At 44.6% G+C, this 16,368-nt stretch overlaps 1 protein-coding gene across 13 annotated transcripts in view; it reads left to right on the top strand.

The window, feature by feature from the left end:
* LMO7 (LIM domain 7) overlaps window positions 1-16,368 on the top strand; it is a 219,648-nt gene that overhangs the window by 34,240 nt on the left and 169,040 nt on the right. The gene's annotated exons all lie outside the window — the stretch shown is intronic.

Genomic DNA, 16,368 nt, shown 5'->3' with positions numbered 1-16,368 from the left:
TTTTTCAGCTCTCAAACTGCCATTTGGTATTTGGTTGTCATTGTTGTTCCGTGTTGTAGTTTACATTTCTTGGCTGAGATTTCCTTTCACCATTTTGAGCATTTTTCCTTTCCATAGCTGAGTATTGGAATGGCAGCTGCTTTACAATGCTTGCCTGCTGGTCAGGACATCCGGAGCACCGTGGCGTCTTGGGGATTTTCCCCTTGGGAATCAGCCGCTGTTTCCTGCTCCTTTCATCTGAAGTCATTCGGATTGCATCCTGGACATTATAAATGACATGTTGTAGGAACTCTCAATTGTGTTGCATTTTGCCGAAAACGTGGTATTTTTGTTTGTTTGGTTAAAGCAGGCACTGACTGTGGCAGGACTCGAACTGCAGACCCTCTTGCCTCTGCAGTGGTGGCAGCTTCAACCCCCGTTCAGCCCCTTTCGCCCCCGCAGGACTATCTGGAGACGGCGCTTGCATAGCCGTGGTCCAGGGCCATCTAGAGATTCGGAAGGAGTTTTCTCTCGCCTGGAATTTCTCTCTCGTTTTCCATTGACTGAGGTTGTTCGGGGCTCTGTCCTCCAGTCCTGAGCCGGTGACACTGTGTGTGGGTGGGCTCGTGTTTTAACCAGAGCTGAGAGGCTTGCACGGCGCAGACTGGGCCTGTCCCCAGGTTATGCACCTCACACGGCTGGAAGCTCATCTAGTGCTGTTCCTCTTTCCCCGTGTCAGCTCTCCTCCGATGACTGTTTGCTTTCCTGTGCTCTCCAGTGCCTACTGGGAAAAGGTTTAAAGAAAATATCTGTAAGTCCTAAATTTGTAGTGTTTATCTGTGGGAGAGGTGGTCTGATAGGAGGTACTTGGCCATCCTAGAAGTGGAATCATGATATTTTGTGGGCTTTAATAACTGAGACAAGGGGATTATAAAGACACCGTAATTAAGTGGGGCGGGGGAAGACAGGGAGGATGGCGAATTTAGCTTTGGTCATGTTGAGGGTGTCAGTAGCCGAAGTGGAGTCATCCACCAACTGCTTGTAGTTATGGATGTGGGAATCTTAGGGGTGTGGTTTGGGCCCGAGAGACAAATTTAGGAATTCTAAGCGTGCTGATAATGACTGGGACCTTGAGGAGGGAGGTTTTGAGTGCGAGCGTTGACCTGAATTCATAGCCCGAGGGGACAGCCACGTTTAGGAGGGAGGCCCAGGAACAGGGAAGGAAGGCTTAGAATATAAGTCGAGTAACTTGTAAGGGAGAGTTGTTATGGAAACCAAGCTAGTGGTCAACAGTTTTTTTTTTTTTCAATTACAGTTCACATTCAATATTATTTGATATCAGGTTCAGGTACAGAGAATAGTGGTTAGACATTTATATAATAGTGCTCAGCAGTTCTTAACCTGCGGTATATTGACCTAGTTGGTGCAGAATTAAATTTCAGGGGAGTTTTGAACCCCTCCACCACTGTGTGTGTGTGTGTGTGAGAGAGAGAGAGAGAGAGAGAGAGAGAGAGATTTTTCTGGGGTGAGGGTTCATAGCATTCATCAAATTTCCAAAAAGATTTTTTGAGCTACAAGTAGTTAAACCTTGAAATGAACAGTATCAGATTGAAGTTCAAAACAAATGACTGAGCACTGTGCTAAGTGAAATAAGCCAGGCGGTGAAAGACAAACACCATATGATCTCACCTACAACTGGAACCTAATCAGCAAAACAAACAAGCAAGCAAAGTATAACCAGAGATGTGGAAATCAAGAACAAACTGACAGTCACCAGAGGGGAGGTGGGAGGGGATAGTGGGGAGAAAGGGGGAAGGGTTTTCAGGAACAAGAATAAAGGACACATGAACAAAAACAAGCCCCGTGGTAGAAGCAAGGGAGGGGGGTGGGGATGACTGGGGCCGGGTGGGGGGAGTGGAGGGGGGTAGATTCAGACAACTGTGATTGAACAATAAAATAATAAAAAAAATAAATGACCAAAAAAAATCTCTCATCTGCAACTGTGGAGCTCCCTGGTGTCGCAGAGCGTTTCAGAGTGAGGTGGAAGACACTGTGGACTCACTGAGAAGTGAACTGGAGAAGCCCAGGTAAGGACAGGGAGTGTAGAATTCTCTTTCAGGAAGTCTGGATGATAAGCGGGAGAGATGGGCTGATAGACAGGGATAAGATTAAGGAAGGCACCGCACTGCCCCCCTGGCCTCCTCTGCCGCAGGCCACTTGCCACGCTGTCTCCTCCTGCTTCTGCCCCGAGTTTCCAGTCTCTGAAAGCTGCTCTGTTGTTGAAACTCCAGGGACCGCCTGCGTGGGCTGGCATGCATGCACGCATTCAGAGCTTCCGAGCCCGGCATGGTGATGAGCTCCATGGCAACAGCACTCACTTCTCTCTCTGTTTCGGGTGTTCTTTCCCTTTTACTGTGCTCGGCTTGCAGCGAAGACTTCACGTGGCTCGCTGGCAAAGGTCTCAGGATATAGGAGAGGTCCATGATCCGGTGGAAACAGGGGTCCACGTGCCAAGGGTGTAGAGAACGCCTCTGGTGCCAGGTTTCCCTTACAGCTGCGTCTGGCTATTCTCGGGCGCTGGGGTGGGGTGGGGGGTTTGCCTGTTGTGTATACTCTAGGCTTGGCTTCCTAAGGTTTGCCCTTCATAGGTCCTTAGAACAGGAAAAGGTCCTAAGAACTTTGTCCAGGAGAAGCAGGAGAGTTTAGAATGTATAATCGCCCTCCCCTTTTTGGTTCTCTCCTCCTAATAGGAGAGAAGTGTGATTCGATGGGAAGATACCTGGCTGAAATAGTGTGTGAACTGGAAAGTAGACGGACGTAGGGGAAGCTGAGATTCTGTAGCTTTCTGGGCTCATCCTGAACCACAAAATAGCTATTGTGGCTCATTCCTGCTTCTTTTATTTTCTTCCACTAAGAAGTAGAACACTTTCCTGCCTCCCAGTATGCTCTCCTCAACCAAACCAGCTAGTTTATTTTTTATTTTTATTTTTTAGATTGTTTTATTTTCAGAGAAAGGGGACAGGAGGGAGAAAGAGAGGGAGAGAAACATCAATCGGTTGCCTCTTGTGTGTCCCTGACTGGGGCCCCAGCCCTCAATCAGGCATGTGCCCTGGCAGGGAATCGAACCAGTGACCTTTCAGTCTGCAGGCTGGTGCTCAGTCCACTGAGCCACACCAGCCAGGGCACTCCAGCTAGTTTAACAGAAAATTTCCTTGTTCTTTCTAGCCTCAACGAAGTTGTCAAGTGTCACTGTGCTTCTAATACCAGATAATGGTGAAACTATTTCATCAAATATTAAACGGGAGCCAATTCTCCATCCACATTCAACTCCTATAATAGAAATGTGTTTAAAAATGGATCTATGTTTGGTTCAATATGTGGTAAAGACATTTCAGACCCCACGCTGCTCAGCCTCTTTGCCAAGGAGTAAAATGTATCAGATCTGCTGTGGAGCCGCAGCTGCACGGCCAGCCTGCTGCCTCGCTCTTCTCTGTGAGGGCTCCACATGACCCTGACTTGGCACTGCTTGGTGGGCAGGGCTGGTTAACTGTGCAGAGTAAGTGAAACAGATCTCCACATGGCTTCTGAGAAATCTGAATGCCTTGGGTAGTCTGCATATTTCATTCATTGCTTAATTTTTAAAAGTACCCATGGAAAGTTAGTATATATACTATTTTGTTCCTTGGTTTTGGTGTGGAACAGTATACCCGACCTGCCCTTATATACTGTTGCATAAAGGGCTTTCAAAAAGCTTTTTAACAGTTGCAATATCTAATATGTCTGATTATTGCATTTCACTGAATAGTTGAACTAGAATTTATCTAACCTGACCTCTTTTAACAGGTGCGTAAGTTAGTTCTGCTGTTTGTAGTTTTAGGCAATGCTTCAGGGAACAACAGTGGGCCTGGGTTATTTTGCATGTGCGCGGTTAATAATTGTGCGATGGAGGTTTTCCTCTCTAGAGGATTAGGTTCCACCAGCCGCGTAGGAGAGGGTCTGTTACCTCTGTGCTTACTCTTGGTCAGTGAGAAAGGTGAAGATGGCATGTAGCAGTTTTGATTTTGTATCTATCCGATAAGTGAGATTGATCATCTTTTAATATATTTAAGAGTAATTGTATCTTTTCCGTTATCTCCTCATCCCCTCCCCTCACTGTCCTGCGGGAGCTCTTTATTAATTAAGGAGATTGGTTTTGTCTAGTGAGTTGCGCATTTTTGTGTGTGTGTGTTGGTTTGTGTTTTGACTGTGTTTTGTTTTTCTACCAAGGCACTTTTTATTTGTATGTAGTTGAGTTGTTTATTCTTTTCTTTTATGGTTCCTGGGTTTTATATACGGAGACCTTTCTCATTCCTAGACGATAAATATTCTCCCCGTGTCTTTAGGTTATTTTGTAGATTCACCTTGGGGGCTGTACAACCATTGATCTACCTGGAATTAATTTCATCTAAGGCATGGACTATGGATCTAATTTTATTTTTTTCTCAGATAGCTACCCAGGTGAATGCACCTTTAAAAATTTTTTTTTTCACGTGATCAACCCATGGCAGACAAGTTCTTCACCTGATACCCATTCTTCTCTCGTCACCAGCTGGACCCTGACATGCGAGCCTGTTAGTAAACATTTGTGTGCTCAGACACCCTGCACTGAGGTGGCGGGGACTAGGGTTCAGAGCTGCCAGCAGAGCTGCTGCCTTGCGGGCAGCAAGGGGCAGGCTGATGGCACAGTCCTTTGGCCCTACCCTCGCTCTTTTTTCCTGCTCGAATGAGGACACAATGTGCAGATGTTCAGCATCTGTGGGCCATCACAGAAATTACTGTGGGTTACACTCTGAGAAGCATCACTGTGGATGCTGTGCAGTTCACGCACGTAATTGCAAAAAGTGTAACGAAAGTAAAAGCACCTGTGGGACAAGTTCCACCGTCTGGCAGCAGAGGTCAGAGTGCTTCTGTGCCCGTGGGTGTCGCTGGCAAAGCCAAGCCCAGTGAAGAGCAGTGGGAGGGTGCAGCCCAGCGGGGGGACTCAGGGCTTCGTCTTGTGCCCACTGCCTTGGCCTTCCTCAGATTGGACTTGAGAGTTGGGACACATGCAAAACTACAGTGACACGTGAGGGCGTCTCAGATGCTTTTTGTTTTTTTTTTTCCTCATGGGGTCTTAGCCCCCTCTTTGAAAGGCAGAGAAAACCTGCCCAGAGGAAATGATCCATTTGGTTTCAGCATGTGGACCATACTCTGATTAGAATAACGGAGTAAGTAGCAGCCGAATCTTTCATAAAAATGGAGATTCTGTTGTGAGGAAAATACAAGTAATAATTTACTGAAATTACTGAATTAAATCTGCCAGGAAGAGCAGATAGTTTGTGGTGAGTACCGGTACATGGTTTCAGAGTCAATTTCAACTCCCTGTTCTTGTTATGTATAATTGTATCTTCAGTTTAAATAACGATAGAAGAATGTTCAAATGTATCTGCACCCTGTATTGTCCTTCAGTTATAAAGTCTTTCATAAACCAAATTTAAGCCATGTTCCTTGATTGTAAAACAGGTATTTTCATAAAGTAAAATGTAAATAAACATTTTTATGAATTTAAGCTTTATCTTTTTTCCAGATTGATACACCTATACCCCAACCCCCATACTAATCTTAGCGTTTCCTTTTAGCTCCATACAGAAACATGCTCTTCAGGCAGATAGATAGTCTCTCCTCTATTGTGTTGGTGAAAGTTGGAACCCACAAGAGAAACGTAGGGCATCTTTGTTGCCAGAGGCAAGCTCTGTGGTGGTGGGTGGTGGGTGAGCTCTCTGAGAGCAGCTCTGTATCTAAATGTTACCCAGCCATTCACTGCTGGAATGCTATTGTGTAAACAGACAAGAATGCTGGAATGGGTTATTAACTCAGTGGAAGAAGGTGGTCCGTGAGACATGATACTTGTAACACATAGAATTGAAGATTATTTTATAAATTTCCCTCCCTGTTCATAAATTTCTCCTCCCTGTAAAGTACACACACACACAGGTGATTGTTGCATAGTATTTCTTAGAAGTAAAGTGATAATTAAAATATGTGGGAAAATTTACAGAGTTGTCCCTAAAACTGTACATGTTTGTGAAACATCAAGTGACTGGTAACTATGTATGTGCTGTTAGATGCAGCCACTTCCCCGTGGAAAGCACCCTTAACACCCTGCTGCCTGGAGCATGGGAGATGATTAGTAAATGTTGGTGGAAAGGATGGATAAAATTATGCTGTCAAGCATAGTGTATCAGTTTTTAAATACATGACTTTCTCCAGACTGAATATTTGACTGACTTGTTGTTTCTCATTAATCTCTATGATTGTTAATGTAATTACAGTTCACAGAAAAAAAATTTTTTTTAGGGCTTGCCTTGTAGCTAAATTATGTACAAAGAAATGAACCATTCCCAGCTGGCTCCTTTACATTACTGTGAGTACCTGCCTTCCCCAGTGTGTCCAGTTCAGGGGGAAATGTACCTGGAAGCCATGTAGCAGGTAATGTAACACCTGGGCAAGGGAGCAAGAATTTGTTAGGCGTTGATTCTCTTTTGAATTCTGTGAATGTCCCTCTCTTTGTATCAATCCACACCTGAAGATTAGGTTTGTTCTGCTGTGGATAAAACATTCCTTATTTAATGCATTCCTCAGCAGCTACCGATTGAATGTGAAACTCAAACCTTGATTCACTAGCTAACAAAGATGAGAAGGCATTGCATTATTAAAGCTTTTAGCTGCTAAGAGGGGTGCTAGGTAAATAAGTGAGGACAACCTTCCCCATTGTTTCTGTAACAAAAACAATGATTCAGGGGTGGTATTTTTCAGTAATTGGTGACAATTCTTTGATGATTGTACACAAAGCTTTCTTAAAAGGCGTTTTACTTATTAAATGTTTAAAACTGTAACTTGGACTTATAACTTTAAGTTGAAGCTCTTGATGTGAAAGCTATGAGGTTGTTCTTCGGGTCAAATCTTGATAGTACAACTTTTATTTTTGTGCCTGAGATAAGAACCACTTACCTTTTTAAAGAAAAGACTTTTAAGACCTTTTCTTACAGTACAGGAGGAGCCCAAGTATATTTTTGTCTGGATTTGTTTTTCTGACTTTAATTAAGAAGCAACATAGCCAATAGTATATACATTAAACACGAGTTAAGACTGGCATCTTGGAGTGATGGTATGGCTGCTGGTGGATATAGGCCATGGAAAGTCTGCTCTAATATTTTTGACTAATTAGAGATTTATTTACTTAAAGTTAAATTTTTTTTTTCAATTTTTAGAGAAAGGGAAGGAGAAAGAAAGGAGGAGAGAAACATCAATGTGTGGTTGCCTCTTGCACGCCCTCTACTGGGGACCTGGCCTGCAGCCCAGGCATGTGCCCTAGACTGGGATTTGGACCAGCACCCCTTTGGTTCACAGGCTGGCACTCAATCCATTGAGCCACACCAGCCACGGTTTAAGGGATTTTTTTAATTGCAACTATTTTCTGGGAGAGTTAACCACTGTCATTCAATTCTTACCAGTATCTGCAGTTGTATTTTGAGTATACTGGATATGTTTTGCATTGATGTTTATGAACTACTTTATGTTCAGATAGTCACTCGTTCAATAACTCTTTGGGTACCTCCTATAGTCAGTGACTTTTCTAGGTGTTTGACATATAGTAGTGAAAAAACCAGGCAAACATACAGAATAACTAATGTGTTCATCTTATCACATAATTCGGCCAAATGTACTGAATTTGCTGAAAATCTTATAGTGGAACTGAGCTCGAGTTCTTGTGTGTCTCGGCAGGAGACCATGCCTTTGTCCCTGCAGCCTTATTCTGTGTTTGTGGAATGTGGGGCTCACAGAGCAGAGCTCCCCACACTGGCCTTTGGGAAGGGGGTGGGGAGGGGGTTAACGGAATATATGGCTTTTCAGTGATGCTCAGAGTCTTACACAACCTCCACCCACCCACCCCAAACGCCCTTTATTAGACCAGCTCCGCTCCCATCAGTTCACACATGGGAACCAGTGCAGTATTCTTTAAAAACAAATGCACTACTCTGGGTTATCATGGAGTGGATGAATATTAGGAAATGGACAAGTATTCTTCTGTTTGAAGTTTCGCCTTCAGCATGGTAGTTTAGATGTTCTATGATTAACCTTTGCTGTCGTAGTAATCTGTGGTCATCTATGAGTTTAATTTCTTTCATGTCTTTCCAGCTTGATCAAACTGTCCAGGACACTCAATAGAGATGATTATCTGAAATCTGTAGCTCTCCTGGAACTGGAGGTTTGGAAAAGACCTTGTGCAGCAGCTGGGTTTTGGTCATGTTTATTGTGGCCTCTCCCTGCAGTGATGAAGCCCTAGTTCCCTCTGTTTGCAGCTGCTTTCTGTCTTTGAAACACACCAGGTTCTGCCCAGAGCAGCCAGGGTTGCTGGGTCTTGGAAAGGAGCGAGACTAACCCAGATGAAGAAATGGTGGAAGGGTATTTGTGTCAGCTTTTGCCATGACAGTGCTGTGAAACACCCTTAAAGTGTAGTCTTTGGACCGCCTGCATCAACATAATCTAGAGTGCACCCTGGCTGGCATGGCTGAATGGATTGACTGCTGGCCTATGAACCAAAGGGTCGCTAGTTCGATTCCCAGTCAGGGCACATACCTAGGTTGCAGGCCAGGTCCCCAGTAGGGGGCATATGAGAGGCAACCACACACTGATGTTTCTCTCACTCTCTTTCTCCCCCGCTTCCCCTCTGTTTAAAAATAAATACATAACATCTTTAAAAAAATAATCTAGAACTCTTGATAAAGCTGAAGGTCCCCAAGTCCCAGCCTGGACCTACTGACTCACATATGGATGCGGAGGGGAAATCTGAAGTATTAGCAAATGGTTCTGGTGATTTCTAATTCTCAGTATAGTTGAAGAATCAGTATTTTAAACCTCTTTTAATGTCTGCTCATATCATGGCAACATGTCTGTTTCACACCGTTGTCTTTTATTTCTTCTATTGCAGTTCTACTGTTTGAAATCTTTAGAGTCTGGCTTACTTTACCTAACATAATGCACTTGAGACTCATAGGTGTTGTTTGTATCAGTACTTCGTTCCTTTTCAAAGCTGAGTAGTATTCCTAGAAGGGATGAACTGTGGTTTGTTGATATGCATTTGAAGGACATTTGGGTTGTGTCTAGTTTTTGGCAATTTGAAGCCACTCTGAACATTCGTGACAGGTCTTTTATTTCACTTGAGTAAATGCTGAGGAGTGGAATTGATGGGTCTTATGGTCAGAACATGTTTACCTTTATCAGAAATTGACAAACTGCTTTCCACATTGGCTGCTCCATTTTGCATTCCTATCAGCAACGTAGGAGAGTTCTGGTTCTTTCCCACCCTTGGCCACACTTGTGATTGCGAGGTCTTAAAATTTTTGCCATTCTAAACTGTAGGAGTGGTATGTTTGTAGATATGCAGTAGTACCTCCTACTGGTTTTAATCTGCATTTTCCTAATGACTGATTGTTTTACTTGCATACTTAGCATCCTCTGCTGGACACCAGGCAGTAGCCCTTCCCTTCCCGAGGAATTTATGCACGTCAGAACAGATGACACACAGGTGCCAATGCACGGGGAACGAAGTTTATTATTCACATAGTAAATGGAGATATGATCTACCAAGGAGCAGCGCTTAAGTGTGGTCTGGGGTGAAAGGAAGGGGACAGTGGTTTGGGGTTTTTATTGTGGTTTAGGGATGGAGCCCGGGATGGGCCTTTTTGTCAGCCAGGCTGTATAGGTGGAAGTTTCTGTTGGTGCCAAGAGACAGATGGAGCCCATGGGCTTTCTTACCAGGTTGCCCAGGTGTGGGGCAAAGAGGAAAGGGCCGTGCTAACACCACACTTGAGTCTTTCTCTTTAATCCATTATTAATGTCGAGCATCTTTCGTGAGCCTATTTGCCACGAAAATCCATGTGTCTTCACTGATGAAGTGTTTGTTCAGATTATTTGCCCATCTTTTAATTTGGGTTGTTTGTTTTCTAGAGTTCTATACTCTAGATACAAGTCCTTTATCAGTTATTTTTGGGAAAAAAAAGTTTTGGCAAAACTCTCCCAGCGGTTTGATTATCTTCATTCACTTGACAGTGTTTTCCAAATAGCAGAAGCCGTGTCCCCGCACGGATCGTTGCAGCCACGCGCTTCTGTTTTTCTGAGCACATTCCTGGTTAGCTCTGCCATTCTTCCCCAGTTCTTCCAAACCCATGGGCAGTATGTTAAACACACCCATTGGAAGGACAGAGTAGTAGAAAAGAATATTTCCCATGTATCTAAACCATGCCACTTTGAGATTTCTTAGTATGTTTTTAAAAACAAAATTTTACAATGGAAGGCAGAAAGTCTAATGGAAAGGACATAGGAGTTGGCCAGTCTTCTTGTTAAAATCTGGTTCAATAAAATAAAAACGAGGGGCTTGGACACCTGTAGCCTCGCTAGAGAGTGCCCGAGCCCAAAGCTTGTGCTCGTTCCTCTACTCTCTCCTTTCTTTAGTGGCCATGCCACTTTCTTCGTCTCTTTCAGGGAACCTTAGTTTTCTCATCTTTTTTGATAGTGATTGACAGTTTACAAAGAGCTTCAGATGTCAGCTGTTAGGTAATCTTCAAGGTTTGATTTCCTATGGTGTTGTGATTTATTGGATGAACTCTGGTGAATTCCACTTACCTTCAGCCGTGTGTGAATTATTGCGTAAAAGTCGTGATAGTAGGCATTGTAAGCATGCTTCCCATTCCTGTATCACACAGGGAATTTCCTCAGGATTTGTTAGATAAGGAGAAAAGGTTTTGCCTCTGAGTGTCCTTTGGTTTAGATCCCATGGAATTCGCCTATATTGCATTTTGCATAGACTTAGTAAATGTCCAGAAAAAGGCGGACATGAGCCTGGGTTTGCAGCCTCTGTGAACCCTGCTGGCCACTGGGAATGAATGGACAAATTTGAGTGCCCCTCCCAGCCCCCCAGTTAGAGTTGACTCTTGTTTGTGTGAAGTGGAAAGAGACTAAAATCTCATCCCACACTGGTGTCTTCCAAAAGAATGCCAGGGAAAGAAGCCGGTTAAAAGACGAAAATGTGGCCCTGCATTTTAATCTTCTCATCTGCCTGTCCCGGTGGCCCCCAGGCCGGCAGAGAGGAGGCAGAGGAGCCTGGGGAATACCGACTTGGATTTGTCCCGTGGAAACTAGCTGAGTGCTGAGCTGTGCGTGGCTTGGACCACGTGGCTCCTGAGGGACCCGAGGAAATAAGGCCGAACCTGCAGGCTCACCTTCGAATGCACAGCTCTCCGAGGCCCTTGGTGGTGGTTGACCGATCCAAACATGGAAGAACGAGAGAAGACGGAGGAAGCTTTGGGTAGTTCAAGTATAGAGGAAGTCTCCGTGCGCTGGATGGGATGGCAGCAAACACAGTGCAGTTCAGTAGTGAGTTTGGTGTCTTTTATTCCAGGGAAAGCAATCCGCCGATTCTCAGACTGGGGGCCCGCTGTGTCCACGGAGCAGTGGTGCCGCGCTCCTGAGGGATCGGGGCAAGAGGGAGACGTACAGAGCGCTGGAGGGGCCACTGGGAAGGCATGACTGACGGGGAGGCCAGGGAGCTCCTTAGGAGCCAGCAGGCCCTGCTCTCCAGCGCCAGGCGAGCTGGCTCAGGCCGAGATGGGGGGTTGTGACCGGTGTACCCCGTGTTTCCTTGACGGTGAGGTGTGGCCTATAAGTGCAGGCTGACTTAGGGTCAGAGTCGGGCTACTGAGGTGGCCTCCATTTTGTGGTTCCCAATACACAAATTAATTCCATCATCTGTTATTATGTATATGAAATAAGGGGTGATAAGTAGGGAGAAAATGGTTACTTTGTCATATCAATTTACTGGGAAATGAGGCCCCATCAAATTAAGATTTTCCCCTTACCATATTTTACGCCCTGTAAGGGAAGAGTTCAAATTGGCTTTGTGGACGGGGGTATGGGGCTTTTAGGTAGGACAGAGGGGTCTAGGCATTTGTGGAAACAGTGCCTGAAAAAGAATGCTTCCAAGTGAAAGCTCTGGAGGAAAATTTAGGAGAAGCAGGTGCACGTGCAGTGGGTTCCCCGTGGGGAGGGAGGGACACACAGCAGGTTGTGCCTGTGTGAAGGGTGTTATTCCCATTCTGGATCTATCCTTAGTGACTCTTTCAGGCTTTGTCTCTGTAAGGCAACCACCAGTTACAGGGGAGCGCTAAGCCTGACTGCATCAGCACCCGTTTGGGCAGAGGTACTCGGCTGCCAGTGGGATCAGAGTGTCTAAGTGACTGGGCTGAAGGGTGGGTCAGTCTGGAAGGAAAAGGACTCGGGAGAGTTGTGGAACACGAAGCGCAGTTTGGGTGCAGGCACACCTCATTGTGTTACACTTCACGTTTCACAGACACTGTGCTTTTTTAGAGACTGAAGGTAAGACCCTCCACCTGCAAAGAGATTGCAGCCCACTGAAGGCTCAGAGGGTGGCTAGCATTTTTTAGCAATAAAGTATTTTTAAATAAGTATGTATATTTTTATACATACTGCTTTTGCAAACATAGTAGACTGCAGCATAGTGTAAACATAATTTTTATATGCACTGGGAAACCAAAAAAAAATTGTGTGACTTGTTTTATCACAATATTTGCTTTGTTGTAGTGGACAGGAGCTGAACCATTATAACTCACAGCTATGCCTGCATTTTGGGAGAAAGTGGGGGATTGCACTTCCAAGCCACCAGAGGGCAGTATTCAACAAATATTCATTGAACTCCACATTTTAGACTACCACTGAGAACTGTGGGAAAGCAGAGCAGTCCCGGGAGTGAAGGCAACTTTGTGTTGATTTTATACTTCACCATCCTGCCCCTTCTCTGCACCTGGCTCCCTCCAATCAATATCATTTTTTCTCTCACAGTTTTTCTTTTCCCCCAGAGTTATTTCACAGCATTCAGTACATATTTCTATGTAGCATTTATTAGATTTACTTTAGGTATGCTTAAATTTCTTGTACAACTCACAGAAATCTTCATTTCACTTATTTCACTAGAGAGAAACCCTTAAAGAAAGACGTAAAGTGTCAGATAATTAGCTCCCAAGTTTTATGCTTATTTTTTTCTACTTCTGTCCTGATGCATGTAACACCAGCAGGAAAATCTTTTCAGCGAACTGAGTATGCGGAGTTTGCAAATGTCTTGAAGAATACCAGCCAAGTTACATATGTCTCACATTGTTTTGGTTTCTCATATATTTTTTTGCTTCAAACCCCATACGAGTTCATTCTTTTCTTAAACAATCGACGGATTTTCAGCACCTTTTTGACTTTGGCGAAATTGCATGTGGCAAGAAACACCCCACCACCAAGCTCTCTGGTAGGCAGCTGGCTGCCATGCTCCTCAGTGCCCTCGGATTCCAGTCGTCCTGCTCTTGAAGGCCTGACTTATTAAATTTTTTTCCTTTTTGTTTAAACTTGTTGCTGAGTCAAGTATTGAATACATTCCTTTCACTGGGTTTTATTTGAAGATTATTTCCTACTAGATGCCCTTTCGTTCTTTGATTTATCTTTTCTGGAGAATTTGTTTTCCCTCCACCCCGCCCCCCAATCTTGAAGTTGGGGTTTTATGTTTGGAATGCTTCTTATGTAATTCTTGCAATTTATTACACATGTTTATAAGGAAATTCCAGAAGGACATGCATCATATGCATTTATATTTGTCTTTAAGTTTTTGGTCCATCTGTAGAGAAATCTGAGATTTGTTTTTCTAATTATCTAATCTTTCTCTTCCTGTGGGTTCAGGCTCCATCTTCAGAGTTCAATGTAACATCACTTAGGCCAAGAGGAAGTAGCCCACTCCGTTCCTTTCCTTAAAGTTTGAGTCTTCAAGAGGGTAGCTCTAGAAGGGTACACCTTGTGTCGCCTGGCTGCACACGCAGAAGTCTGTGGGCTCTGGGGGAGAGCTTCCTCACTCCAGTCCCAGTGGGGCAAAAATTCCCTTCTGAGCATAAGACCACATGCTCAGAAACCAGGTAGGATTTGTAGTCTGTTGGTGTTGCCGTGAACCGCAGGCATTTTCCAGGACACAGCGATTGTAAACACAGACCATTTTCCTAGGGGAAAGCGTCCTCACCCCTCCCACCTTGGCTGGGGTGGGACAGAGAAACCCTCCCCCCGCCTCAAAACTGGGAGGGTGCTGAGCTCTCCCTTCTGAGGAAAGTGGAGGCCGGGCTGGGTCGCCTCTGACCTGGTCTTCTCTGACCGAGTTCACCTACGTCGGCTCTCCCGATGGACCCTCCAGAACCGTCCCCAGGAGCCCAAGCCCACAGTTACTTCGTGCTTCACCCTGTAGTTTTGAGACCCTCCAGGGCATGGTGTGTTTTGTGTCTGTTCGTATCTATCCCAGCACTTGGCACTAATGTATTTGAATGAATGAATGAAAAAACTTGATAATTGGGTCAGCGACAACAGTTGGCAAACTTTGTAAGGGGCCAGATAATAAATATTTGAGGCTTTATGGGCTGTGACGTCCCTGTTAGGACTACTCAACTCTCTGCACATTGTTGTGAGGAATCTCATTGCAATCGATTACAGTCTGTGTTCCTATGAAACTTAATTTATAAAAACCGGTGTGAGGCCTAGGTTTGTTCCATAGACTCTGGTTTGCCCATGCCTGGTTTAAGATGTGTTTTTTCCACAAAATTAGGTTTGTAAGTTATTTTATCTACATATTGCCTTAACATAGCACTAAACAAATGCATAAAATTCATGGATTTTATGAAGAATGGGTGGATGAATGCTTGTCTCCAAAGGGTGAATAATAATTATAACTACTTGTTCTGATAATGCTTCAAGGAAGTTCTCAGAGACTATGTAAGAATATCTATGTTGTATGTGTAAATATTTATTTTAAATTATAGTTAAAGCTGGAGATTTGATTCCAGTAAATGAAGTTTTGATAAGCCCGTTTGGAATGTGCTCTTCAAGCAAAACTGGCAAGTTTTTCTAACCAAATTGTGGCCAAGAGGAGTGTTTTCAAAAAGCTTAAAAAAATTAGTTCTGCTTCAGGTAATGTGAATATAGCCAAAATATCTCACTGTTTATAGACTAATGACCTAATATTTGAAATATTATTCATCCCATCAATCTTCTGGGTGTGTATAGAGGATGTTTGTTCAGTTCGGTTTCAAAATGAAGAAAGTTGTTTATGATAAGAAAAAAGTGCAGGATTTGTATGGTCTTCGCCTTAGTGTCACAGGTTACTTACTGTTACTTACTACACGTAACACAGAAAGTTCAGTATCATTTCAGGATCATTCTTGCAGCCCAGTAACCTCATGCGAGCTTCCCGTCAGCCTCGGTTACTACCCAAGATGAAGGAGTTTTGGTCATGGAGCTCAGCCCCGGCTTTCTGGCCCAGCACCCTTGCTTCCTCCCAGAGCTTTCCACTCCACCCTCTGGAACGATTCTATGGTGAACACCCCAACGTTCACCCCTTTCCTAAACCTTCTCTTTACCACTTTGCTGTTAGAAAAACCCAGTCCTCTTTTCCTTCTGAAGTATTCTCAGCGGAGTTTGCTGCCTTTCTCATGCCCCGCATACCTCAGGGCTGGAAGAAGCGGCCACTTCCAGACAGTTAACCTGAAGTGTCCATGTAAGAACATCTGTGCCGTCTGCCACTTGGAGAGACTACCCAAGATCTCTCATTACCATGCTGTCATCTCGTTTCTCCTCTTTATTCAGTGCAGACTCGAGCGCCTGCCCCTGCTTTCTCCCATGCTCTCCCTGACATCGTGCTGGGAGAATACAGCGGAGGCCATCACGTTCTCTCGCCTCCCAGTCCTTGACTTCCAGTTCTGCTCCAGCCATTTTCTTCTTCGACATCCTAGTCCTGGGTACAGTTATTTCCTGGGAGGGCTTCACTCTCGCATTATGAATCCCACCACCTTACTCTGCAGCTTGCCCAACACAAGCCTCAACTAAACCTGTTTACTCGAAGCTTCTTTACTTTCTTCCTTCTCACCGGCCTCCCGTCACTGCTTCCTTCTCCTGTGTAGTGTCACTTGTATAATCGAATGCCAAGACGCTTTCTTGACAGTGTCCTCAGGCTTGCTCTGTTCTCACACATCTGCCTGGGAACACCCAGCTGTGGGCAGTCTGCTCAGGTAGTCTTGACTGCACTAGCTCCAGGTGGCCCACACTTGAGTTCTGTGGAGCGGGTTATAGGCCACCAGACCCAAGCTGGCTTCAGGGTGTTTTCGTTCCCTCAGTGTCTCTTATTGAAGAGGGTATCTACCCAAGGCCTGCAGGGGTGCTGCAGTTTCATACATTCTTTTCCAGTTACTCCGGGACCTGGCATGTGTGCATACAGCTCTC

Source organism: Phyllostomus discolor, chromosome 11 (genome assembly GCF_004126475.2).
Source record: "Phyllostomus discolor isolate MPI-MPIP mPhyDis1 chromosome 11, mPhyDis1.pri.v3, whole genome shotgun sequence".
Lineage (NCBI taxonomy): Eukaryota > Metazoa > Chordata > Mammalia > Chiroptera > Phyllostomidae > Phyllostomus > Phyllostomus discolor.
Note: the sequence above shows the minus strand (reverse complement) of the source record. Positions and strands in the feature narration are given on the sequence as shown.